General features: G+C 42.5%; 1 long non-coding RNA gene across 2 annotated transcripts in view; it reads right to left on the bottom strand.

The window, feature by feature from the left end:
- Positions 1-2,023: 2,023 nt before the first annotated feature.
- Positions 2,024-26,856, bottom strand: part of LOC142830251 (uncharacterized) — a 47,999-nt gene continuing 23,166 nt past the window's right edge. The window contains exon 4 of one of the 2 annotated variants that reach the window (XR_012905375.1): positions 2,024-3,391. This is a non-coding gene — a long non-coding RNA (uncharacterized LOC142830251). The remainder of the gene's footprint in view (positions 3,392-26,856) is intronic. The other variant, XR_012905374.1, reaches the window with a different exon arrangement.

Below are 26,856 nucleotides of genomic sequence, written 5' to 3'. Positions count from 1 at the left end.
TGGCCCCATGTCTGCTGCAACAGCCCAGCCATGGTGGCCCAGCTTGGGCTCTGGCTGCGGTGGGCAGCCTGGCCAAAAAGGCTCCAATCGGAGCCCAGCCCCCAGTCCCTGGACCCGGTCTTGGGGCAGGCCCCAGGGTTTGGTCTGCATATGGCTGCAGGAAGAGCTGGCAGCAGCTCCCCTCCTGCTGCAGCACGGTTAAAAGGAGAGGCCACAATCTGGCTGCGGTGATCCTGGCCCGGCACCTCATCCAGCCACTGCTGCCTGGGTGCAGCAGCCCAGCCTTGGCCAGGTAAGGTAATCCAGCTCCAGGGCCCTGCCCCCCACATACTCTACAAACCTCCAGCACCGTGCCCTGTTTCTTGCACCTCTTCCACACACCCCAACCCCCTGCCCCTCATATACTCCAGCTCTGACTCCTGCACCCCCATATCAACAAACTGCACCCCCAGCAGCAGCAGAAGTCCCATTAAATAAAGTCTGTGAGTACGTTTCATTTATGCTGCTATTAATCACTATGTAAATTATCGGTAATATTAAGTTGTATATTTTCAGTCATGAAAATGGGCATTCTCATATTGGCTCTTTTGTTGACCACTGGCTTTGAATTCTGATGTAATTTGACTCTTTGGTTTGAAAAGGTTGCTGACCCCTAAGCTAGCATGTTACTATGGAACCCATGCAAACAATTTTTTCAAAGGTTTATAACTTTTCCAAGTTCTCAAGGGGTGCCAAAAGATGCATCCCGACACAAAGGCCACCACTGACAAATGTTGTTACTCTGCTCCAAAGCAGGTAGGTGCCAGAGTTTCTCAAAGGAAAATTTGAGAAATCCAAATTTTGTAATAGGGGCAAAATCACGTACACATCACTTGCTTTGTTCTTAAAAATAGATGAATTATTTTGGCTGAAAATTTCCAGAAATATTCAGTGTTAGGCTGACAAACAGCAAGGAACATTTCATCCCAAACAGCTGAAATTTGAAAAAGTTATAAGCAATTCAAAACAGGGTCCTCTAATGGGAAACGTCATGCAAACCTAATAATAGCCTAAATCAAGGCAACATGACATGGACCAGAGAGGAAGCAATTCATCCCTATTTGCAACAACTCTAATGCAAATGAAGAGCCAAGAGAAGAATACAAAATCATAATGCCTAATTAGTGGGAGTACAGAGAAAAGCATTGAAAATGGTTAGTGAGATGAAAGGATTGACTCAGAAGGAAACTAATAATAGTCAATAACCCAAGTGAAAAAGAAGGGTAACTGAAGTCCCAATTATTTTCAGGTGGTAAGCATTAAGGAGGGAGAGGGATTATTGAACATAGTAAAAGGATGTTTAACTTGAAGTTAACTCCTTAACCCTAACTCATCTCATGTATAGCAGATCATGATAGGTAGGTTCTCTGATGCATTAATCCTTTTCAGCATCATAATTAGTATCAAGAATACAGTGTCATGTCACAGAGCTCTAATATCCCTCCTAAAATCAATGCCAGTAATGAAGCGCTGAACAATGTGAATCACTTCTGCTGTCTTGGCTTAATTTAGCCTTGATACAGAACTCAATGCAAGAATTGGCAAAGCCTTTGTCACCTTTGGCAAACTTACCTCATGTATCTGGAACAACAAGCTACTAACCCTGAATACAAAGTGTCCATTTATCAAACTTGTATCTTTAAGGTTCTGTTTTAGAATTGTGAAAGTTGGGTCACGTACACCAAGCAGGAGCAGAGGCTGAACACCTTCCATTTTCACTGTCTCTGAAAAATCCTGGAAGTCACTTGGGACCAGCTTAGAGTCCGTGCAGACTAATCTGGATGTTCGCATGGGGTGTGTGCCTCAAGATCAAATGAAGAAAGCTGTGCTTTATGCGAGCTCAAGAACTACCTGTGGCACAGAGGAAGGCCAAATCCTCAGTACAGTGATAAGGTCAAGCAAGGTCTCAAGAAATTCAGCACTGGCAATGACAGCTGGGAGAACCCTTCCTACAACCACCCAGTCTGGGTCATGATGGATGTAGCCATCAAGGAGATCCTGAGAACGCCCAAAAGGAGGCCCACAGGAAGCAGGAGTGTTCTTCAATCTCCATCTGGACCTGTAACCACTGTGGGAAGGTTTGCAGCTCCTACATCAGGATCTTCTCCTACACCACGGTGAAGCACCACTCACTTTGTCATGATCCCTTTCATCTATCAAGATGTTGGATAATCATATAACTAGAAGTAATGGGATGAAATTCATCCTGAACTATCTAATATCAGTGTAAACCTTCCTGACACCAAGTTTAATTAACCTGTGTTATGCCTGCCCAAGTGATTCAGCTGACCAAATTCTGCTCTCAAACCCATTATCTTTCAGCAATATCCACTATGTTTTCTATTCACAGCTGAGGGCATAATATTGGTCTGCAGGTATTTCATTGCTGGTAACAATGCAGGAGAAGGGAAAAGAACAGCTTGACAGCCAGAGTCTAGAATGAGGTTTCAGTCCAGGCATTACCGTTTTGTGGTTTTGGTTTTTTAAAGTTTGACAATAACCAGACTAGGTCTAGCTCATGGAGAAAGACACACAGAACCTTTCAATGCCATTTGTACAGTCAATCACATTTTAGGGTAGAATCACACTGCAAGGGCACTGTGGGCTTGACTACACATTCCTTTTTCATTCAGTGCATATGTTACAACTGTATCAGTGCCACAATTTGATTTTTTTCCTGATAAACAGATACCATTAGAAAAAGGAACCATAAGCTTTACATGGTATTTAAAGCTAAAGGTATCTTTATGGTATTTAAATGTGAGAAACAACAATTACATTCAAAATCTTGTTATTTTCTTAGATAATGATTGCATAGTAACCCCTAACAGTCTGCAAAAATAAGACATTTTGGCAGCTGGGTATCTATAATAGAAGTATTGGGGAGGGGGAATGGAGGAAGAGAAAGTATTTGCTTACATATTTTAACAGGACAAACTGAATATGAACAAGCATTGCATATATTTATGTTTAGTGTTAACACAATAAGGTTAGTGATAAAAGGAACTGTATAAAGAACTATCAGAAAAATGTCAGCGTATACAAAAAACAGAACCGCATTTTCTTTGAGATCACCAAAGTGAAGTGGAATCATCCCAAATACTCAATGGAAGTTGCATTACTCATTTCACTTTAATTTCTTTTTGTGCTTAAAAGTCTGCTGCAAAAGCTCCAGGAAAACAGAAACCTGCTATGCCCCCTTTCCTCTAAGGATGTTTCTAGGAGTCAGCGGGGAGCAGCCAGACCTACTGAGGTCCTTATTTAACGCTTCATTCATTCTTCACACACTTTTGCAGGAAACGGCAGGGCTTCAAGTGAGGTCTACCAGCAGGTGCGCTGGGATTTGGGCACACTGCAAAGGAATACAAACACCAGCTAATTAAGTCTATTGTTAAAACAATGTGTTTCTTGCTGAGCCTGAGTCATGTGAAAGTGTTTCAAAAGGACACCGATTTCATTTGTGAGGGCAGACTGCCATCTTCATTCTGGAGCTTTCAGCTCCTCCTCCCCCCACTTCATTGCTGTTTCATTGCAGCATTTAACAGTTTCCAAAATTAGCAGGCCAGTGGGTTTTTAACAAACATTTTCCATGGCCAAAATGCTATGCTCTTCCTTCGGTAAAGTCATTATTGATAGGAAATAGCCCATCACTAATGAAGAGAAGATTAGCTCCTAAAAGACATAAAAGTAACAAACAATAAGATTTGTAGCACTCTGTATCCAAAACTCTATTTGTAATGAACACCTGCCACCAAGAGGCCAGAGGGGATATTTTTAACTTGTGGGTACTAACAAAAAATCACAAACCATTTTTTTTCATCCGGTATGCAGGCCTGCCAACAGAATCCTGCATCCTGACATGAACAGCTTGAGCAGTGACTGTTGATAAATCAAGCAGTATATTTACAAGGAATTTGACTTTTGAACCCTCCTGGGAAAACAGATGTGCTCCAGAGCAATGAGAAAAGTCAGCTTATTTCAACCTCTATATTCTCTATGAAACAACATCACAGATATAAATATAACCTTAAATTAGCCAGTGGGGTAAGGAGGACACCCCAAATTTCAGACAACTGAGTGAGCTGGATGTGCATTCAGGGTTTCTTGCTCAAATCCACTTCTTTCAGAAGTTTCTTTTCAATAGTCCTTCATGCAAATGAGCAACGAACCTTGCGGTGTGATAAAACCTGAACTGCGTTGGTACTTTAAAATATTCACTGTATCTGTCTTTTCAGGACTGTTTTCTGTCATGCATTATTTAGTTCTGCAAAACACTTTGAGAGACACTTCTTATGAAAAAGTATTACATAAGATGCAGCTGTATTCTAACTACATCAAAAGCCTGTTTTGCCACAAATGATTAGTTATTCGATATTTCTTTTTATTCTCCTCATTCAACATGTGGCCCTGGGCCTTATTTACTATACACCATCAAAGCACTGCTCTGAATACAAAATTGTTTTATTTCCTTCTGAGTGGATTAGGTGAGATTATTCCCATTTTACAGCTGGGAAATGGAGGCACGGAGAGTATGGTTAACACTGTCACATGACACTAATTTCTGGAGCCCAATTTGAGATACTCTCACACTAAGTATGTCTACACTACAGAGGTTTTTTTTTTTTCTCCAGAAAAACGGCCTTCAATTATTTCCACACTGCAATTGCATTCTTCCGAAAGAAAATAGAACAGAGGGGTTTTTCCGACGTTGGTAACACTCATTCTGCGAAGAAACAACCTTTTTCTGAAAGAGCTCTTTCAGAAAAAGGTGTGGGGGGATGGGGAAGAGGGAGTTATTTTGAAAGAAGAGGAAAAAGGAAGCAGCACAGATACCCTGGTGGCCATTCCATCCATAGTAATCACAGCTGAAATGCGAGATAGCTTCCATTCAATGTGGACGCTGTCTTTTGGAACAAGTTTTTCCAGAAGATCTCTTCCAGAATAGCTTCTTCTGAAAGAAGCCTGCAGTCTAAACATAGCGTGACTGGAGAATCTTTTGGTGCCAACTGGCAGAGGTCCCAGGGGATGCATAGGATCGGTGTGATAGGTGTCCTCCCCACATTGATGTGGAAAGGTGTCCTCCCCTCCATTGATGTGGAAAGGTGTAAAGGAGCCCTTATGGGCCCTTGAATCAATTAGGCCGATGGCAGAGCTCACTTGTAGGGGAACAGGCAAGATTCTATAAAGCTGAGAGCTGACAGCAGGAAGGAGGCTGCAGGAAGCCAATCTGCAGTCACTCCCTGGGAAGTGAGAGGTGCCTTTGGGGGCTTTAGAGACAAGTAGCCCACAAGTTGCTCTCTTGGAAGATTGAATAGAGAGGCTGGCAAACCCCAGAGGGAGTGGAATGCTGGGCTAGGAAGCAACCGAGAGAGTAAGCAGCCAAGTTGGGGACTGAACACATATTGGCCACATGTTACAGGGTCTTTGGGCTGATACCCAGAATAGAGGGTGGTCCCATGTTCCCCTACCAGCCACTGGGGAAGTGGCACCAGCAGGGCAGAGAACTGGAAGATTGCCTGGGTTACTGTGGGAGTGACAGAGACTTGGAAGAATTATACCCTGGAAATGAGAAACACAAATAATGACCTGGCTGGAGGGGCAAGCCACGAAGATGTGAGAGAGAGGCTGCAAACCAGAGAGAGAGCTGGAGTAATGGTAGGAAGCTGGGGGAAGGAGCATCAACCTCACAAGCTAATCAGAGTGACCAGGAGGAGGCACTAAGAAGAGTAGAGCATCCTGTGACAGTCAGATAAACACAATAATTCATCAAAGGGTGTCATGTACCAAGAACCTGGAGCCCTGTCACAATCACTGAAAATGTACAGATAAATAAAATATTATGCACAGAATCTATGTTAAAATTCAGTCTTGGAATTAAGACAAGTTACTAGGTGGTGGTGTGTCTGGGACATCTCCCCATCTGGTCAATTGCATGTACATTATATGCTCCACAATATAGGTCTATTTGCATACAGAGCCACAGGCATAAGAAGCGACTATGGGATCTAGAAGAGGTGGTATCCTGTTTATGACAAAAGATAAAGGATTGTTGGGGTGTGCCTAGGGGAAACATGCAGGCCCTTCACCTGGGAGGCAAGCTTGACAGCATACTTTCTTATGAAACCCGAATCACTGCCAAGCCTGGCCGTAAAATGCTCAGGGCTGCCAAGAGAATTGCCAGGCCCCTGGGGCAAGAGGGAGGCTCCAGGCCCCCTAGTAGAGGCGGGGTCTCAGGTGGAAAGAACAGGACTGGGGACTAGACACTCCCAGCCAGATCTCGAGTGTTACCCAGCCCACACCACTTGGGGCTCTGGCCACTGCTTTGGAAGCAGCAGCAGCCGCCATAGGCCCTTTTAAATCGCCAGGCCCCAGTGCAGACGTGTCTTTTGCCCTCCCCCCGCCACACCCCCCCCCCCCTTTGGTGGCCCTGATAATGCCGTAAGGACATTGGGCGAGTATCACGTTACAAACTACAAGAGCATCTAGTCAGTTAAGTGAAGATTCTAGAACGCATGTCACAATGCATGTCACAATGCATGTCACCATTTGGTTCCAGTATGTCTCTGTGCTTTGTCTAATAAGCTCATACGCGATTTCACTATCAGCATCTCTCAGAGCTGTGTTTGCCAGGTAGAGCAGTGGCCTGAGATGTAACTGCTAAGCGGTGGGTGAGCATGTTATTCGGAAGTAGTGAACCTGTGACTCCTCTGAGTGTCTAGTGAATCAGGGACTGGATATTTCAGGGAGATGCTCGGAAGGCTCAAGTGGCACAGGGTTACCGATGCTAAATTGGGTGAGGGGGCTGTAAGACCTAGAGGAGAGCATCTGTGTTGCCTGGGACCAGTGGAATCAGGGAACTGACCCCAGTGGGCACAGACAAGGGTTTCTCAGGCTAAGGGTAGATGGTAGCAGGAGCCATCACACGTAGGGCCTGATTTTTTCAGTGTACTTAGCATTTTATATGTGCAAAGCACAGCTCCCGGTACCTTTAGTTGCACCTTTGAGTGCTTAATACTTCTGCACACCACCCCCCACGCCTCCGTGTCTCAGGATGGGCACCCAGAGAGTGAGGAACACAAAACAAACTTCTCACAGGGGGTCACTTGTAAGTGACTTTGCACAGGAAGGCTGTGGCAGAGGCAGGGTAGAATCCAGTTCCCCAGGGTGCTGTTCAACTTCCTTAACAATTAAATCTGCCACTCTCTTAGACTCAGAGACTTTAAGGTCAGAAGGGACCATTATGATCATCTAGTCTGACCCCCTGCACAGTGCAAGCCACAGAATCTCACCCAGCCCTCCTAGAATAATCCTCTCACCTATATCTCAGATATTGAAGCCTTCAAATACTTTGAAGACCCCAAGATGCAGAGAATCCTCTAGCTGTGATCTGTACCCCATGCTACAGAGGAAGGCGAAAAACCTCCAGGGCCTCTGCCAATCTACCCTGGAGGAAAATTCCTTCCCGACCCCAAATATGGCGATCAGCTAAACCCTGAGCATGTGGGCAAGACTCATCAGCCAGACACCCAGAAAGTTCTCTATAGTAACTCCTATCATCCCTCCATTGACCTATTCCCACTGATAATGAATGGACAATTAGTTACCAAGATCATGTTATCTCATCAAACTTCATAAACCCATCTAGTTTAATCTTGAAACCAGATAAATCTTTTGCCCCCACTACTTCCCTTGGAAGGCCGTTCCAGAACCTCACTCCTCTAATGGTTAGAAACCTTCGTCTAATCTCAAGTCTAAACTTCCTAATAGCCAGCTTATATCCATTTGTTCTTGTGTCCACATTGGTATTAAACTTAAATAATTCCTCTCCCTCCCTGGTATTTATCCCTCTAATATATTTAAAAGTGCAATCATGTCCCCCCTCTGCCTTCTTTTGGTTAAGGTAAACAAGCCAAGCTCCTTGAGTCTCCTTTCATAAGACAGGTTTTCCATTCCTCTTCTTGCAATTCCTTCCACCTCTGTGTCTATCCACACAATTACACTCCAGTTCCTGCCTTCTTCCCCTCTGTTCCCATCTCCCTGGCCTTCCAACTCCAACCCCATCCCACCTACTCCTACCTGCCACCTTTCTGCTCCTATCAAATACCTCTTCCCCCCCTCATCTCCTGGTCCCCTTCTTGTGTTTCTAACCAATTCTGTCTCCTAGATTTGCTCCTCTCCAAACCCCCACTCCAGCTCTTGGCCCTTTTCCCTGTACTCCTCCTTCCTATCCCATCTACCCCCAGGACAATGGCTCCTGGTCCCACCACATCTGTTTCCCCCATTGAATTTTCCCTTTCTTCTGCTTCTCCACACCCCCACTGTCTGGCTCTTGCCTCCTCATCTCACTTCTCCCCACCCCCAAAAAAATCATTCATCACCCCGCAGAATTCAAGTCAGTTTGATTCATCTTTCTCTCCTGCACTGCCAGATTATTAATGAGCAGTAACAACATAGGGGAGACCATCTCCCCATTCTGAGTTCTTGTGTCCAGCACCACCCTCGCACACAGTGGCCAGAAGTGGTAAATTCCCTGCCGCACTGGACTGGAGCACAATTAGTGCCAATGGAATCTGAAGAATTTAGATGCCAAACTCTAAAACGTCTCTACCAACCATGTGCAACCTGAAATTTTGCCGAGGCTCATAACTTTGCCAAATTTGGGCAAATTTTCCCCAAAATAGCCAAAAGGCTCTCCCTGACCCCTGCTAAATTTCACGTTGCTGCTCTAGAGCACAGAGGCCCTAGATCTTCTTAATGAAACAGTTGTAAGGGTTTGTTTTTAACATGGCAAAACAACTGTTTCTTAATCTCATTCTGACAAACATTTTAGCTGAAATTTCCCTAAACAAAACAGCCTGAGGTGAATGTCTGCTGTGAAAAATTTCCACCTGAACAGTGAACGTCTGGCAAAGTCATACGCAGGTGAAAGCAGGGCTTTATAGTGGGAAGTGTCAGCTTTCTTAATTATAGGCGGCACTGCCACCTCTGCCTCTAGTAAATAATGAAACACAACCCGCTCTGTATCTGACAAAAACAGGACTAATCTACAAAGCTTTACAGAAAAATAGCTGTCATTGTAAAGCTTAATCCTTTATTGCACAGTTGTGCTATCAAAGTTTGAAATGAAGGGAGGCTTTTGCTGGACCAATGTCAAACTTCACAAGTTTTAAATGTGGACCTTGATTCTGAAGACACATACTCATGTGTGTAACTTTACTACCATGAATGTTCTATTGAAATCAATGAAATCCTTTATGGTAGCAAAGGCACAGGCGTAAATGTTTGCAGGATTGTGCTTTGGGTCCATTTTTCTAGATTTCTCTCCGGGATTTCATGTTAATTGGATGTTTTTAAAGCTCTCTGAAAAAAGTTTTCTGAACACATCCATTCAATGTGCAGCAGCAGTCAAAAAAGCAATGTTAGGAATAATTTAAAAAGGATAAAGAATAAGACAGAGAATAGCTTATTGCCTCTATATAAATCCATGGTATGCCCACATCTAGAATACTATGTACAGATGTGGTCATCTCATCTCCAAAAAGATACGTTGGCATTAAAAGTTCAGAAAAGAGCAACAAAAATGATTAGGGATATGGAACAGCTGCCATATGAGGAGAGATTAATAAGACTGGGACTTTTCAACTTAGGGTGTGTCTAGACTACCTAGTTTTGTCGACAAAAGTGGACTTTTGTCGACAAAACTATACCAGCGTCTACACTACCGCTGAGTTCTGTCGACATAACGTCGCCAGAACTCAGCAGTTTTGTCGACGCTGGTATACCTCATTTTACGAGGCATAACACCTTCTGTCGACAGAACTCTGTCGACAGAAGGTGTTATTGCCTGTAACATTGCGTCGAGACTACGGAGTTCTGTCGACAAAGCAGCTTGCTTTGTCGACAGAACTCAAAGTGTCTGGACGCTCTTTGTCGACGGAAGTTTTGTCGACAGTATCTGTTGACAAAACTTCCGTCGACAAAACGCGGTAGTCTAGACGTACCCTTAGAAAAAGAGGAGACGTAGGGTGCGTCTACACAGCACCCTAAACAGCTAAGCAAATTGTGTATCTTATTTCAAAACTATTTCAAAATAATTTATTTTGAAATTTGGTGCATCTACACAGTGCCAAACTTCAAAATAACACACTATTTCAAGCCATCCCTTAACCCTCATTCAATGAGTTTTACCGGGATGGTGAAATAGTGCACCTGTTATTTTGAAAAATATTTTGAAACAACAGGCAGCTTGGGTAGACGTGGGGTAGCTATTTCAGGATACCAGAGGTCCTGTGCAGTGTAGACATACCCTAAGGGGAATACGATAGAGGTCTATAAAATCATGACTGTGTGGAGAAGGAAAAGTTGTTTGTTTGTTTGTTTCTATAACACAAGAGCCAAATTAACTTAATAGATAGCAGGTAAATTAATAGGCTGTTATTAAAACAAACAAAAGGAAGTATTTCTTCACACCATGCACAGTCAACCTGCAGAACTCCTTGCCAGAGGACATTGTGAAGGCTAGGTCTTTAACAAGGTTCAAAAAAGAGCTAGATAAATTCATGCAGGATAGGTCCATCAATGGTTATTAGCCAGGATGAGCAGGAATGGTATCCCAAGCCTCTGTTTGTCAGAAGCTGGGAATGGGCAACAGGGGATGGATCATGTAATGATTACATGTTGGTTACTTGTTCTGTTCACTCCCTCTAGTGCACCTGGCATTCATCAGGGTCAGAAGACAGGATACTGAATTAGATGGACCTTTGGTCTGACCCAGTATGGTCGTTCCTATGTTCTTCAACTAATGAATTGTGTATTTACATGAGATCCGAACAGCACAAGCAAAGGAAACAGTAATTTGCCTAATAAAATTCCAGTGAAATTTGCCGTAAGAATCTGTCACCTAATGTATTTCAGTACTAAAAATCAGTGAATTCTTAGTATCTGTTCACTGTGTATAGTATATTCTGAAAATAATTACAAGAACATTTTTGCCATGTGCTGTGCTATGTATATTTCTTAAAAATACATTTAACCATCATGTTCTCTTTCTTAGTTAATGTATTTTAAAAATTACATCTCTCTCCTACATATGGCATCTCATGGAATGAAATCCTGTTCTTATGGGAGTTTTACAATGGACTTCACTGGGACCACAATTTCACTCATAAAGTGCTTCTTTAATGTATGTGCAATGCAGACATTTGAACACCAGAGGACAGTGTGTGAGTGAATAAAAAAATTACATAGCAACTGATATATACTACTTAGACATTTGTTCGCATTAAGTATCAAGTCAAATCCTATTTCACTATTACTACCAGTCACCTTCCTGGAAGCAGTTATGTAGAATGATACAACACATTAACATGAAAGAAAATGAAGACTAGAATGATTTGGGAATAATGCTGATTTGATTTAAAATACGCTTCTAGACATGAAAACCCAGTGGTGGCTATAGGTTTTTGACTCTTCATTTGAAATTATGTCTCTTTCTCTTTGGCTGCATCTAGACTGGCATGATTTTGCGGAAATACTTTTAATGGAAAAGTTTTTCCGTTAAAAGTATTTTCACAAAAGAGTGTCTAGATTGGCACAGATGCTTTTGCGCAAACAGTGCTTTTGCACAAAAGCATCTGTGCCCAGTATAGACGCGCTTTTGAGCAAGAAAGCTCCGATGGCCATTTTAGCCAATGGGCTTTCTTGCGCAAAAAATTAAGGTGCCTGTCTACACTGGCCCTCTTGCACAAGTATTCTTGCACAAGAGGGCTTATCCCTGAGCGGGAGCATCAGAATATTTGCGCAAGAAGCACTGAATTCTTACCTTAGAACGTCAGTGTTCTTGCGCAAATTCAAGCGGCCACTGTAGACAGCTGGCAAGTTTTTGCGCAAAAGCGGATGCTTTTGTGCAAAATCTTGCCAGTCTAGATACAGCCTTTATGTTGCTTCTTACGATGATGTGATTTTTATTAAATCAATGGCTGATCTTACAAAAGGAAAAGGAGAGATACCAACTCTTTCTGTGACTCCCTGCAGAAGGGCCAAAGCTAAATGGATATGAAAAGGAAATTACACTCACCTCTAGAAGTTAATTAATCAAAATGAAAGCATATCAGCCTCTGGTGTGGGAGAACCCTTTACCCATAGGCTATGTCTACACTGCAGGCTTCTTGCACAAGAACTGTTTTGCGGAAGAGTTCTTGTGCAAAAAATCTTCCACAAGAGCGCATCTACACTGCCATGTGCTTTTGCACAAGAGATGTGCTTTTGTGCAAGAGCATCCATGGCAGTGTGGACGCTCTCTTCCACAAGAAAGCTCTGATGGCCATTTTAACCATAGGGGCTTCTTGTGCAAGAAATTTTTGTTGCCTGTCTACACTACCCTCTTGTGAAAGAGCTCTTGCGCAAGAGGGCTTATTCCTCGTGGGGAGAGGAATAACTCTTCTGGAAGAAGCCCTGTTTTCCGATGCTATACTGTAAATTTACTTGCGCAAGAACACGCGTGCAGTGTAAACAGCAGGCAAGTTCTTGCGTAAGAACAGCTGTTACTGCACACTTCTTCCGCAAGGTAGACACAGCCATACTGTCTCTTATCTCTGCCTAAAGAATGTGCTTCAGTCTCCGGAGACAACAATCCAGCATCTTTTATGACCTGTTTTATGCATTAATTATAATAGAACATGTTAGGAACCTTTAATAATAAGCAGCACTCTCAATCTCGCCTATAATCCAAAAAATATAAAAGGCCCAATTCTGTCCTCAGTTTTAGCCATGCGATTCCACTGGAGTTGACACAGTGCAATGAGGCCATTGAAGTCAATGCCATTAAGCTCACAGTGTTAACTCTACCACTAGACAGTCTCTATATGGAAGTTAGAGGGGTGTACACATGTAAGCAAGGTTGGACTTGCCCTTAGAAGATTTTGGAAAACAAACTGAGTTATAACCTTTCAGTCTCCCAGAACCTTTTAGGGTTTCATACACAATGCATTGGGACGGGTCTGTCATTACTAACACCAGCTGCCATAATGCAATAGATCATTACAGCACTTCAGAGATCCTTCAGTCAAAGGTTAATGTTGTATAAAGCATTCCAGGACGGGAAGGGGCAGCTATGGCTCACCTGGGTAAATTCATAATTGCATGTAAAATGTCTCTAATTACCTGCTAGCTCATTATAGCTCCAGAGGAAATACTCCTTTTAAGTTAACAGGACACATTTCATGAATATTACATTGAGCAAATATTAAGGAGCAGTGACATAATGGAATAACAGTTAAGGAGTCATGTCCCATGCAATCAGCTGAATCAACATTTTCTCTTCTATTTTTTCCTTTGATTACAGCTCTAAGACTATGTCTAGACTGCAAGCCTCTTTCGAAAGAGCGCGTCTAGACTGCATGCGGAACTTTCGAAAAAGCAAGCCGCTTTTTCGAAAGCAAGCACCCAGTGAGTCTGGATGCTCTCTTTCTAAAAAGCCTGTTTGCTTTCAAGAACGCCTTCTTTCGAAAGAGCACTTTCGAAAGAAGGCGTTCTTCCTCGTGGAATTAGGTTTACCACCGTCGAAAGAAAAGCCGCATTTTTTCGATTTAATTTCGAAAGAACGCGGCTGCAGTCTAGACGCAGGTGAAATTTTTTCGAAAAAACCCCTGAGTCTGGACACAGCCTAAGAGAGTCATAGCAAGTGAATCTATCGCAAGCTTATTCAGACAGAAAAAAAGAATCTACTTTAAAGCTAGGAAATCAGTAATGAGGCTTAGAATCCGGGCTCCTTGCAGGGCGGGATGAGGCTTCATGTGCTCCCCTGCCCCTTGGCCCTGATTGGCCTGGGGACAGAAGGGGGAGCACACGACGTCTCCTCCCGTCACCAGGGGCATGGGTGCCTAGGGGAAATTCCTGGGGGGGGGCAGAAGTGCTCCTCCACCCCCAGACTAATCACGACCTGTGGGTGGGGCAGCAGGGACGTATCCTGGCCCCACGCCCTTCCACTTGAGGCCCCATGACCTTCCAGGGTGGCCCAGGGCCACCTCAAAAATTTCTGAAGTGGCCCCCAGCAAAAATTATTGCCCATCCCTGCTCTAGGTGTTACTGAAATCCAAATAAATAACAAATACAGTAAATTTCTTCTTTAGTCTTTCTCCCTGAACCACATGACAATTTTCGTTGCCCCTCCCTGACAAGACTTTCCCAATATTTCCACTCTAGATGTAGAAATTCCACATCTGATCCTTGCAGCTAAGTCTGGATTCTTCAAAACAAATCTCTAAATGCCTCAATTCCTTTTTGCTGCCTATCTTAATTTTTGTTTTCTACATGGTTTTTGCAACAAGGTGACCAAAACTAGTGCGATATGCAAGAAGACAGTGAATTAGCATTTATATAATACTACTAAAATATTTTGCATATTGTTTAAGTTAATTGAATTTGCTTTTTTGACTTGCCACTGAACTGCCTGCATTGTTGTCTAGATATTTTTCCTGAGATGTTTTGATGAATTTGTGATCCTGGATTACATACAGTATTTTAAATTATTACTCTTGATGTGCATTCCTTTGCCCTTGACAGGTTTTAATTTCAGTCGGTCTGCTTTCATGTTGCACAGTTATCTAATTTTATTGGGTCTTTCTGGCGTTACAATTGTCCATAGTACTGGCTGCAATAGCTAACCTACATAATTGTGCACTGTCAGGAAATGTCACTACTTCATTATTCAGCCCCATTTGCTAGTGAATTATTAAATGCCACAGGTCTTTGTAAGGATCCCTGAGACACCACATTTCTAATGAGGGTAATTGTGGTTTTGTGGGAACCACAAAGAAACTGACCCAAAACCTACAAACCTCAGAAGTGTACTAGAAATAGATTCAACTCACTTGGATGCTTCACTTAGCAGGCCTGAGCAATTCCCTTTTGTACTCTCCCATGGTGCAGTGGGAAGAGACTGGTGGCCTTTCTATAATCACTTCTTGAAGCTTTTCAGGTTAGCCAGCCAGCCCACCTCATCAGACATATTTTTCAAGAGTGTAGAGTCACATATGCCTACTACTCCCCCAATTCACAGGAAGCGTCTTTGAAAGAATGGCCTTTCAGCTCACCCTGCCTCTCTCAAATTGCAAGATTGGAAGATGCTACTCCAAGTCCCGCGGCTGGCTCTAATAGCAGCCCTTATCTCACTCTAGGGTGGTGATTCCCGAGACTGAGAGAAGAGCTTGTTGGAGATATCACAGGAATGAGTATTGATCTTGTTGCTATAAATGGGAGATGGGTGGACATCAAGAACCCAACTCATCTGAAGGCCCTTTATACTAGCTGTGAGAGAAGTCACAGCAGGCCTACATACTGCCACTTCACATACATCAGAAATGAGAGACAGGGGGAGCAGACCAGCTGATCAATTTTCCAAGTCTTCAGAGGGTGGATTGGTAAAAGCCCTTACTCCTCCACTTCAGAAGCCCTTTGAGAGATATGCGAGTTGATGGCAAGAAGCAGAACCTAGGACTAGAATTCTCAGCCATAGAATCTAAGATTCATGCGTATAGGACATGGGCCTGGAAATCAGGAGATCTGGATTCTTATCCCACCTCACAACATCGACCTAGTAATTGATCTATGAATCCCTTACAGCCTCTCCTTCAGTTACAAACGAGTTACGGACCAAACACTTGGCCGTAACTAGAAATGTTCGTAACTGAGACCTCATTGAGTTACATTGCAACCATGCTGTTCGTAAGCATGGGTCACATTCGTAACGCGGGGACCACCTTTACGACCGCTCAATGGGAGTTTTGGTTGTAAATGCAAACGGTCATAAATCGACTGTTCACAACTCAGGGATTGGCTGTACTTCAAAATTCTCAAGTCTTCATTAATTTCAGGTCCTCTCCTTTTGGAGTGTCTAAAGAAACACCTATCACCAAATTTTCCAAGTTGCCGAGTGCACATTGAAATGACTATGGTTTGGGTGATATTCTTGCTGCTGGGACTAAAGCTGTGCAAATAATTGATATTTCAGTCTAATGTCCGAAGTGAAAATAAATAGAATCAGAACTACCACAAATAATCTTTTTTTTTTTTTTTAATGAAATAAAAAAGTCCCCCCAAATTGTTTCAGGTAAACCATTTTGTTGTTCAATCCAAAAATGAAATATTTAATGGACCTTTTAATTCATTTTTAAATGAAATTGAGAGAAATTCCAAAATCATAAAGCTTTCTGAAACAAAAAGTCAGAACATTTCAGTTAGGAAAAAAACATTTTATTCAACTGAAAAAAAAATCACCCAAATCAATCCAAATTCGTGAATGATTTTGGCATTTTTCAGCCAAATAATGAGGATTAGCCCCAGGGAAGTATGGTAAAAAAAAATCCCACTTCAAGTACCAAGTAGGAGTCACTTTAGGAAAGCCAAATAAGCATGGCAATAGCCAGAAAGAAAGCACATCTTCACACAAAATAAGGGGGAACCCCATCTAAGTGAAATAAATAGCAAAAGGCCAATTCCCCATGTCAGGAACTGAGAAAGGGTCAGTTCCTAAGGGACAAATAAAGCCTCTTCCATTCCTTTTTCCTAAGCAATGCCCAGAGAACCTCTCCAATTCATCAGACCTGCGAACACTCTACTCTAAAGGGGAAAAAAACCCACACATACACAACTGGTCCATCCCCCTTACTTCAGGGGAATCTGGACTGACTTCCCACTCACCACAGAGGTGGACAGCATGTCGCTTCTCTTCTACGCTTTTCCTGTAGCTCTCAGGCCTCCGGGCCTCTGATCCCTTTCAGAACCATAAGACAAATCCTCCCCCTTCCAGGGCAGACAGCCTGCTGAAGCTTCTATCCTCCCATGTGTCTCCGGTTCCTCTCTTGATTATCCCCCCAAGTGTGGGCACTTCTGGCAGGCGTTGTGGGGCGAAGCCAACTGCAACATCTGTCCGCTGACCAAATCGTCAGCCCCTTACTACCCAGGCCTGGTGTAGGATGTGTATATGCTATCACAGGACACCAGAGCACTGGCAGTGTGGAATAGTGCCCAACGCCTGTTAAATCTGGCCTATTTGATTCTATATTCCTGCAACACATACAAATCCTATTTCTGTGACCAGGAATTCTGGATGCACATGGAACAAATAACCAGGCTCTTAATTTGCTGTCCTGTGAATAAATGTGACCACTGGAAAAGCAACACTGCTTCCATGCCGCAGAATTTACATTGCAGCAGGGTTGTATTTACCAGTTGTGACACTTACTAGTATTGTCCTACAATACTATGCTGCTGGGGCTCACAGCTCCGACAATGACAGCCAGCCCACAGGCATGCAGGTCATACACTTTGACTTCCACAGCCCGGTTACTTTTTACAGAGTGATCCCCAACACTCCATATCCCAAATTTCCCTCCAACAATCTGCTCTGTGGTCTCCTGCCCCCTACTGAACCATCACAGAAGCTTTTACATTTGCTGATCTTTTAAAGAGACAATGTGCTGCAGCCTATTAGCTCAACCGGGGGATAGTGTGCCATTCCCTTCCATCCAGGCACTAGATTTAGTTTTACTACAAACAAAAATTATTAAACAAAAAGTGATGGGTATAATTTATATATCCCTGCATGTAGGCACATCAAGTACAAGGAGTAAGGATAGAAATGGTTACAAACAAAAGTAAAAATATGCTTCTAAGACTAAAATTTAACTTCAGCCAGTTCCACCAGAGTTCTCACCTACATTCAGTTCCTAGAGAGTTCCAGATATACATTTCCCAGTTGTAAAGGTCCTGGCCTCATGCATCTCCCCTACCTGACAAATATATTCTTTGGAAAATAATAGCAGCCAGAGCTTCTCCCCTCCCTTGCTGGGGTGCAGACGCCATGCTGTCTTCCCTAAGTACATTGACACTGCTTCAAGAGGCAGGCAAGGCCTTCTAGAGGTACAGTCTCTATGCAGTAAGTAGTCAGCTTTCCCTGCCTACTGTCTTTATAGGTTTATTTATCTTACACGTCAATGTGTTTTTCTTTGCCTTTGGTCACGGCTTGCCTAATCTACATAGGAGACACATTCAACCAAGTGGAACCATATTCCATCATCTGAAACAAGAGTGGCTTCAGCATTGCTCACCAAATGCACTTCAAGAACACATTTGAAGCACATACAGGCAGTCCCCGGGTTACGTACAAGATAGGGACTGTAGGTTTGTTCTTAAGTTGAATTTGTATGTAAGTCGGAACTGGTACATATTGTAGGGGAAACTCTAGCCAAACATTTCTCCCGAGCTCAGTTTTATTCTCCCACACCTCACTTCCCTCAGTCCTTTATTCTCAAGCTGAGGTGTCTGCTGAGAAAAGCCGCTCCGCGTCTCCCTGGTCTGCTGTGGGTGGGGGGCACTAGCTTCCCATCTCCCTGGTCTGCTGGAGGGTGAGTTGCCTCACCCCGTTTGTAAGTAGGGATCCGATGTAAGTCGGATCCATGTAACCCGGGGACTGCCTGTATCTGTACGATCATTTTACATACATCACACAAGAACATTAATGGCCATTTTGTTACTGGGTTTCCAACGACATTGCATATTATCTTTGGAGTATATACCTTGATAACAGTATGCTAACTGGCATCTCAAGGTCACACCACTCACAACTGTCAGCCTCACCATCGTACTCCCTTTTAGAGAAAGTCTGAAAGAGAAAGACCACCAAAAAGGAGAGAACAAGGGAGAGAATTCACATCTATTTCTGAACAGTAAAAAACAGAAAAAGCAAGTTACAAAATCTTTTGATCTGCATCGGGGGAGAAAGTTCAGCTTGGAGTATTTTGATCAACATCCAGTTCTTGGGCAATAAGAATATAAAATTATACAAATTCCCATAGCTATCTTACCTGTACGACTTTCAAACCACACAATCCTGCCTTTCTCTATGATCAACATAGCTGTTGCTGCTCAAAGGAAACAGAGAACCTCCAACTATACAAGACTATGCCTCGGGCTGCTGTCTCCACACAAGTTTCATAAAACATTCATAGGTAAGGTTCTGTACTCAGTTACGTTTGTTTCTGCCTCCGCACGAATAGCTCTGCCAACTTCCAAAATTAACTGGGCTAAAACAGGAATAATCACAGCTACTGTTACAGTAGATTTGGAGTGGTAGTTACCCTGCACAAACAGGACCCAGGCAATCAAGTGTCTGACAGGTCTGGATTTGTCAATCCGCTACCACCTGGTGCATCCCTTTTAAAGGGTCTGCTTGTGCTTTCCAACTGCACCAAACCAGCAGCTCAGTTATTTTAACAGTGATGAAGTTTCTTGCTGAATGGGCATTTTTTTCCAGTTTAAATAAAGGAACATAAAAGTTTTGAAAGAAATAATACCTGCTACTAGGCCAGCATTATTTCTTTGTTATCTCCTGTCAAAACAGGTCTGCCCCATATTACAATCCTAACCTCACTTGTATTTGTTCCATATGGTAATAAGCTGAGTGTGTGCTATTGAATTAAAAAAAGATACAGAGTGTGTTTCCGGCTGCAGGGCCAGACAAATGCAAGTCTTAGTGCCAGCACACTAGTGCTAGGCACAATGTTTCATATAGACTGTCAATAATGAAGACTAGAGACTGTGTTCTTTTCAGCCCAGTGCTCTTTCCAAATGACCAAAAAAAAAAAAAAAAACTTAAATGAATTTGGAAATAGCAAACACCAACACCAGAAAAAATGTAAACTCCTTCTTTTTAAAAAGCTAATCAGCGCATATATGGCCAGCAAGAGGATCCCAATTATTCACACACAGATGAAGAGGAAGAATTTATGATGCCCATTTGCAATCTGACAGAACGTCTGTAAGTTGGAATATTAAGTGTCAGGTGCCTTTCATTCTTATACGTGTGTTTATTTATACTCACTGATATATTTATATGCACTGATCAGTGAGACACGGCAAAGATTAGAAACAGACGTGGCAGGTGCTTTAGAAATATCTACAGCCCTAATCCTGCTAGTTACAACACCTGGGGACAACCCCCTCAACCCACCTGAAACCTCACTAAAAATCAAAGAAGCCCCATGTAGGTACATTCACTCGTAAGTTGCAGGATCAGAGCCCAAGATATAGCATGATAATCACAACTAGGTGCTAGAGCTCTTACATTAATAGGAATGGTTAGAATTCATTTTTTTGTATGCCAGGGGTGTACTATGTAGCATTCATTCACACAGGACATTCCCTCACCCAACGGTCCTGACTCTACAATCTATGTCAGTTAGCCCCCAAGGCCATGCAGAGCCCTATTTTCAGTAGGACTCTGGATGGCCCCACTCATGGGTCGGATTATAGGACTGAGACACAATCTGAGATATGGTATATACATGCTTCATATACTGAATACACCCAAGCTAACTTTCCATGGTAGTTTATAGTACCCTTAGTCCTAAAAATGTTGGATAATTAAAATAAACTTTAGGTCAATATGCAACCTGCTGTGTCCTCCTCTGATTGACCAGATGCCCCAAGCCTTTTGAGGTTCGCCTATCATTAATAAAGGAGAAAGTGCTTTACATACGCCTCTTGTGAATGGGGTGCTTACCCTAATCATTTATGTAGGCATAATCACTTATGTAGCTGATGCAGTGTGTGAAACGGCCAGGAAATATTTTAATAAAATGATTGATTCCAAATACAGGGCCAAATGCTGCACTCCCTGCTGAGCCACAGGGTACTTTATCATCCCCTAAGTAAGAGTAGCAAGATTTGCCCCACAGTACATACAAATGCTCATGATTAAAAAATTAGGACTTTTTAGAACTAAAGGGAAAAGAGAGGTCTCCTTTAAAATAAGCCACGGGCCATCATAATAGGGACTTCAGGGATAACTAAGAATGCACAGAAGTGGGCAAATGATCCCAAGTAAACAAATTCTCATGACTGTTTTGTTAGCTCAGTTATTTGCTGTAGTGAATGACAGCTGGTACTTCAAAATCCAGTAATGAAACTGACATAGATCTCGCAGCCTGGGAGCTTAGCCACAGCAAAACACACAGCACAGAGACATGTTTGATTAGTCTGAATGTTGAGATTAATCTGCTTTTGAATTTCCAGCTACTAACTCCACCCCAGGAGTGATCGATTCACAAGGGAAGGCCCCTAATGAAAGGAATATACATCTGTGCAGCCTCCCTGGGGTAAGATTATGATGACCTAATGCAGAAAGTCAAAAAGTCCTCTGGCCATGTGACAGGGGCCTCCCAATTACACCCCAGCTTCTTTATCTCTCATTAACCTGATGCTCCTCCAAGGTCAAACTTACAAACAGGCATAAGAGGCACTGATGTGCTGATTGGCCATGATCTCATCAAGAGAAAAGAGTTTTGGATTTGGGGTTTGCAAAATACCTTGTATCTATGTCGATTCTGTCATTCAAGTATCAACAGACCTCAAGTAAGGTTGTTGTGTTCTAATTTGTAATACAGCTGTGGGTCACCATGTCCCAAAATTACTGTACAAGTTGTAGTAATGATTCTCCCGTGCTAGTATAATTTACCCAGCTGGAAAAAGATGGGCATAGGGGTGTTACACAATGAGAAAAGCTTATTTAATGGTAGCTAAAATCATACTACTGGTCATTTTTAAAAAAAACCCTCAACATAATGAGGATTTTATTTAAACCAGAATGAAGAATTGGATTTCACCTTCCTACAATAACATTAAATTAGTGAATACATAATATACAGTTGAACTTCTCTGCTCTGGGATTCTCAAGAATCTCAAAGCACTTTACAAACAGTGTGTAGGAAGATTTCTCATTTGCAAAAAGAGGACTATGAATCAGACAGATTAAGCAAATTACCTCTAGCTACCTAAAAAGACAGTGACAAACCCAGGACCTCAGAGTCCCAAGTCCCTCTCCTAATGCCTATTTCTGTCCCTGTTATAGGTTGTTACATTTTCAGAAGTGCCTCTCTGACAAAGGAATCATATTCAAAAAAGACCCAGGTATTTAGGAACTTTTTAAAATGGAATTTTGGAGTTTAAGTCAGTCATTAGGTGTGTGTGAAAATTTTACCACGTGTCTCAAAACAACAGTATTACAGGCTCATTACTATTTAGTGAGAAAAATATTCTTTGCAAAAGTTTGGTTTAAGTTATCCTGAGTGATATTCCACTGCAAACCAGAGAGCTTTAGGATTTCGTTATGTATCGGAGTCACACATTATAATTAAGATTCCATTTGTCAATGATTTATAAAAGGTTAATACCTGAACTATTTAGAATCTAGACATACACAGATCCATGGGTCTGGATTTAATGCACCCAAGGAGTACTGAGTCAGTTGGCAAATGTCATTGCAGAGCCTTTGACCATTATCTTAGAAAACTCATGGAGATCAGGAAAGGTCCTGGATTATTGGAAAAAGGCAAATGTAGTGTCCATCTTTTAAAAAGGGAAGGAGGACAATCCAGGGAACTACAGACCAGTCAGCCTCACCTCAGTCCCCGGAAAAATCATGGAGGGGATCCTCAAGGAATCCATTTTGAAGCACTTGGAAGCGGGGAAAGTGATCAGGAATAGACAACATGAATTCACCAAAGGCAAGTCGTGCCTGACCAATCTGATTAGCTTCTATGATGAGGTAACTGGCTCTGTGGACATGGGGAAGTCAATAGATGTGGTATACCTTGACTTTAGCAAAACTTTCGATACAGTTCACACTAGCACTTTCCTGCTCTGCAACATGCTGGGGGCATTTGTGTGTTTGTTTTTTTACATATCCAAGCCCAAAAGTTCCAATACTTTAAAGTGACAGTATAGACTTAGCCAAAGCTTCAGTTTCTCTCCCCAGCATGTAGCTTCAAAGGGCTGGCTTTGGAGATGAGAATTTGCATTTCCTTCCTCCCAAGTACTTTATAGGAAACTCACTCTACACACATTGTCCCAAACAGTTCTCCGAAGTTTCTCATTTCCTAGAGCTTGCATTAATCATGTTCTTCTTCTACAGAAGTTCCAAACAATCCCACAATAGTACATAAACATTTGCATTTTTAATACAATGAACTTCAAAGATATTAAACTTAATCCAATAAAGGTGGGCCAAAATACTGCCATACCTGTTAGCGCCATTATAATGTAATGACTTTGGTTAAATATTTGTAGCACTGATTGCACAATGTGAGGTAGAGGAATGGAAGCAAAATAGATTTTTGGTACATTTTTATGCTAAGAAAGAGCCAAAAAAATTAACGAAACAAAAAATACAAGTCCAAGCACAGCACAGAGAGATGAGCTCAGATCTCTTTCCTTCTCCTTCTCCTCCTGTCTAATGTCATCCTTCAAAGAAGAAAAATCTTATTCCTTTCTCTTGCTGTCTCCGTTCAGTGCTTTTTCTGAAAGTCGCATGTCATGCAGCAGCCTACGGGTTAGGAACTAGGCTAAGAATAGAGCTGCACTAGTACATCTGCACCAATGAACAACAGCTAACATCAGTTTAGTGCTGGGTTAATGGAAAGATGAGAAATGGATACTCCAAGATTCCCCAACTGGGGAAGAATTCCATCCTAATCACCATGATATCAACTGATGAGATAAAATAATAGAAGATTAGGGTTGGAAGAAACCTTAGGAGGTCATCTAGTCCAACTCCCTGCACAAAGGAGGGTCAACTGCAACTAAATCATCCCTGTCAGAGCTTTGTCAAGAATGGCTTTAAAAACCTCTAAAGATGGAGATTTCACCACCTCCCTAGATAGCCATTCCAGTGCTTCATCACCCTCCTAGTGAAATATTATTTTCCTAAAATCTAATCTAGACCTCCCCCACTGCAACTTGAGACCATTCCCTCCTCCTCCCGCCCCGCCCCCTCCCCAGTTCTTTAGGCAACATGTCTTCTGTAACATTACAATCTTCCCCTAAAAGACGATTCTGCCAGGGATCTCTTGTGATCACTGTATATTCCACCGCTGTACAGCTTACAGTTCAAGTCCTGCTATTCCCCAGAGTATTGTGCTTCATAAGAATCGCTATGCTTACACACATAATCAATGGTACTCACCTGTCCACAGAGAAATTATAAGTGCATTTCTCAGTGGCACTGAGATAACAAGAAGGGAACTTATGTAACCAAGGGGAACACAGGGCATCATCTTCCCTCATAAAAATTCCTCAACTCTACTACTTCAGCTCCATGGTGTTTAGTCACCCAGGAACGCTCACTTCTTCCTGAAAGTACAGCTTTAACCTCATCTGAAGTCACTGTGGTTATGATTCACAGTCTAACAGTATGTGCCAGGAATTAATCCGTAGCCCACAGAAATAAATGGCTTTCCACAGCTCTCTGGCCTACAAAGTGCTGTGCTGTTTTTTCTTTGCTTAAATAAAAGCATTAGTGGCATATGGTTCAAGCTGCAGTTCTTTCCTAATTTGAATGGTTAGTTTTTGTTCCTGGATTTCTTTTCTTTCTCTCTCTTTTTAAATTATCCTCTCCAGTATTTCAGCCATTCTCGCCTTCTCCAGCCCCATGCTGCATTCAGTGAAACCAGGAAACTGGGCAGAATCTTCCCCAGAAAGAAGCGTATGACTCAACCACTTCAGAAGCAGGAATTCTAGTTTGTTCATTAGCCTCTTTGCATGGAAAGAGTCAATGGGCCAGTTTGCATGTGGATCCAGATAGAGAAGAGACAGGAAATCTCCTCCTTTATGCCTCCATACAGATGTGATCCCCTAATACTTTCATTGACTCCAGACTCTTCAAAAAAAGATGAGGATGGAATGGGAGTAAGGGAACCACTTCCCACCCTACCAACAAGCACAGTTGTCCACACACTGGAGGAAGCAAATATTCCCCCCTGTAACTGAGTGTTGCAGCATTTATATTGCTCCTGTATCTCAAAGCAATAGTGGCAGCGTGGTACCTGGAGAAAGGTGGATGGCCCCTCCAGCTATTACTGGAGTGATGCTTCTGTGGATCTTGCCTGATTAAAAGCTGTGCCCAAGGCATAGGGAGTTCTTGTATTTGAGAAAGGATTTAGAGAAGAAAAGATGGCTCTTAGAGAGAGGGTTTGGTAAAGCTAGCAATTATTATAGCAGATAAACATAACTATGGGGTTTATAATACAGTATGGGCCATCAAATACCTCACTTTAAAGCTTTGCTAGCATTGCTTTAATAACTACCATTTGTTCAAGTGGTTATATAACTCAGTGACTTTTAAAATTACTGAATAAGGACAGACAGTGCCGGGGCGGATTTTCTTTCTTTCAGCTCTGATTGGCAAAAGTATTATTAGAACCAGGAAGGGTTTTGTGGTTTCAGACTGTCTTTTATACCCTGAAACCAATAATAAATTATAATTTTCAGGCAGCTGTTCCCTAATGTGGATTAGAACCTTGGAACATCTTGTAAAAACCAACAATGCTTAAGAACTGAAAGTGGGCAGTGCTCTGTCCTCAGAGTCACTTCCTGGGTCTGCAATCCAGCAGGCTCTTTTTAGGGGCATTTTTGCGGATCTCTCTCCGATGCGACCTAAAGCAGAGATCATTAATGATCCCACTTTACTCTTCACAAAAACTGTGGCTAATGATCTGTTTCTCAGCAAGTCCCAACTCAGTTAATTGCTTCCTGCCTCTCCAAATCCCTTCCCTCCTCTATAGTAGTCTTCTCTTCCCTTGGTGGGGCTGAATTGTATTCCCCTCCTCCCTGCCCCACTGAGTTAATAATAAGTAGGGGAGCCAACAGGATTTCCAGGCCCCTTGGCAATGTGAGGGGGCAGCTCCACATGCCCAAAAGGGGTAGGGTCTGAAGCGGAAGGGACAGTGCATCAGCACCACCCTGATGACAGCACACACCTGCATTGGCCAGCCTTCAGAGACGGCCGGAGTATGGTGTGGGTCACTGCAGCTTGCCACACAGCGCTCCTGTGACCATTCTCAAGGCTCATCAACAGGCCTGATAGTAAGTGGCCCATTTGGGAAGCTGAAGGCATCAGATGGTCCCTTTGTTGCCCATTTTTAGGCAGTGACATAGCACATGTGGGGCAAGAACGTCGTGTGCCTGTCCAAATCCCCTGTTCTCGTTGTTACTTAGGGATCTCATTACCCCTTTAGGTGGTTAGAGTAGATAATTAAAAAATTAGAAAATACACACCGAGAATCCAGGCAAGCTCCATTTACATGAGTGCTCAAGGAAAAAAAAAGGAGGAGGGAAGTTAAAGTATTTTATATACATATATGCTATCAGGAGTACATATTTAAAATACATGATACATTTATTCAAATGTGACCTCAGAACAATGAACATTGCCCCCAGCCATATTAAAAAAACGCACTAACATTCAATAGATCTCTAAAAGACGTCTGGAGCAATTTCTCTTATGCAGCCCCAAATACAGAATTATTTTTTAAAAATGCACAGGAGTATGATTCCAGATTCAAGAATTTAGGCTAGCAGGAGTTCATTGGAAGAGGAGAGTCCTCCTCAAAACCCTTAGGAGGAACAAGTACAGCTGGTAAATATGCTTCTCCACCCCAAATAACTTGCAATTTGGCAAGTATAAAGTCATTCTTTCTGCGCCACTTTGTGTATATCCTCACTTGAATATCTAGTTTTCTGTGCAGGATGGGCATCGGACTGGCAAAACCCAGAAATTAATTGTTCCTTCCAGAATGCTCATGACTAAGCTCTTATTATTTCAAGAAGCCAAACCCCCAACACAAATGGAAGAGACAATAACCTCAAGACAATTAACAAGGAGCTTTCCCCTTGCTCTTATACACGGTATGCCCAAGATCCCGAAGAGGAGAGGGAGGAAAGGGAGCTAACGTGACATCCTTGGCAACACACAAAGGGAGTAGC

Source organism: Pelodiscus sinensis, chromosome 7 (genome assembly GCF_049634645.1).
Source record: "Pelodiscus sinensis isolate JC-2024 chromosome 7, ASM4963464v1, whole genome shotgun sequence".
In the NCBI taxonomy this organism is placed as follows: domain Eukaryota; kingdom Metazoa; phylum Chordata; order Testudines; family Trionychidae; genus Pelodiscus; species Pelodiscus sinensis.
This window is presented reverse-complemented; position numbering and strand designations above follow the sequence as displayed.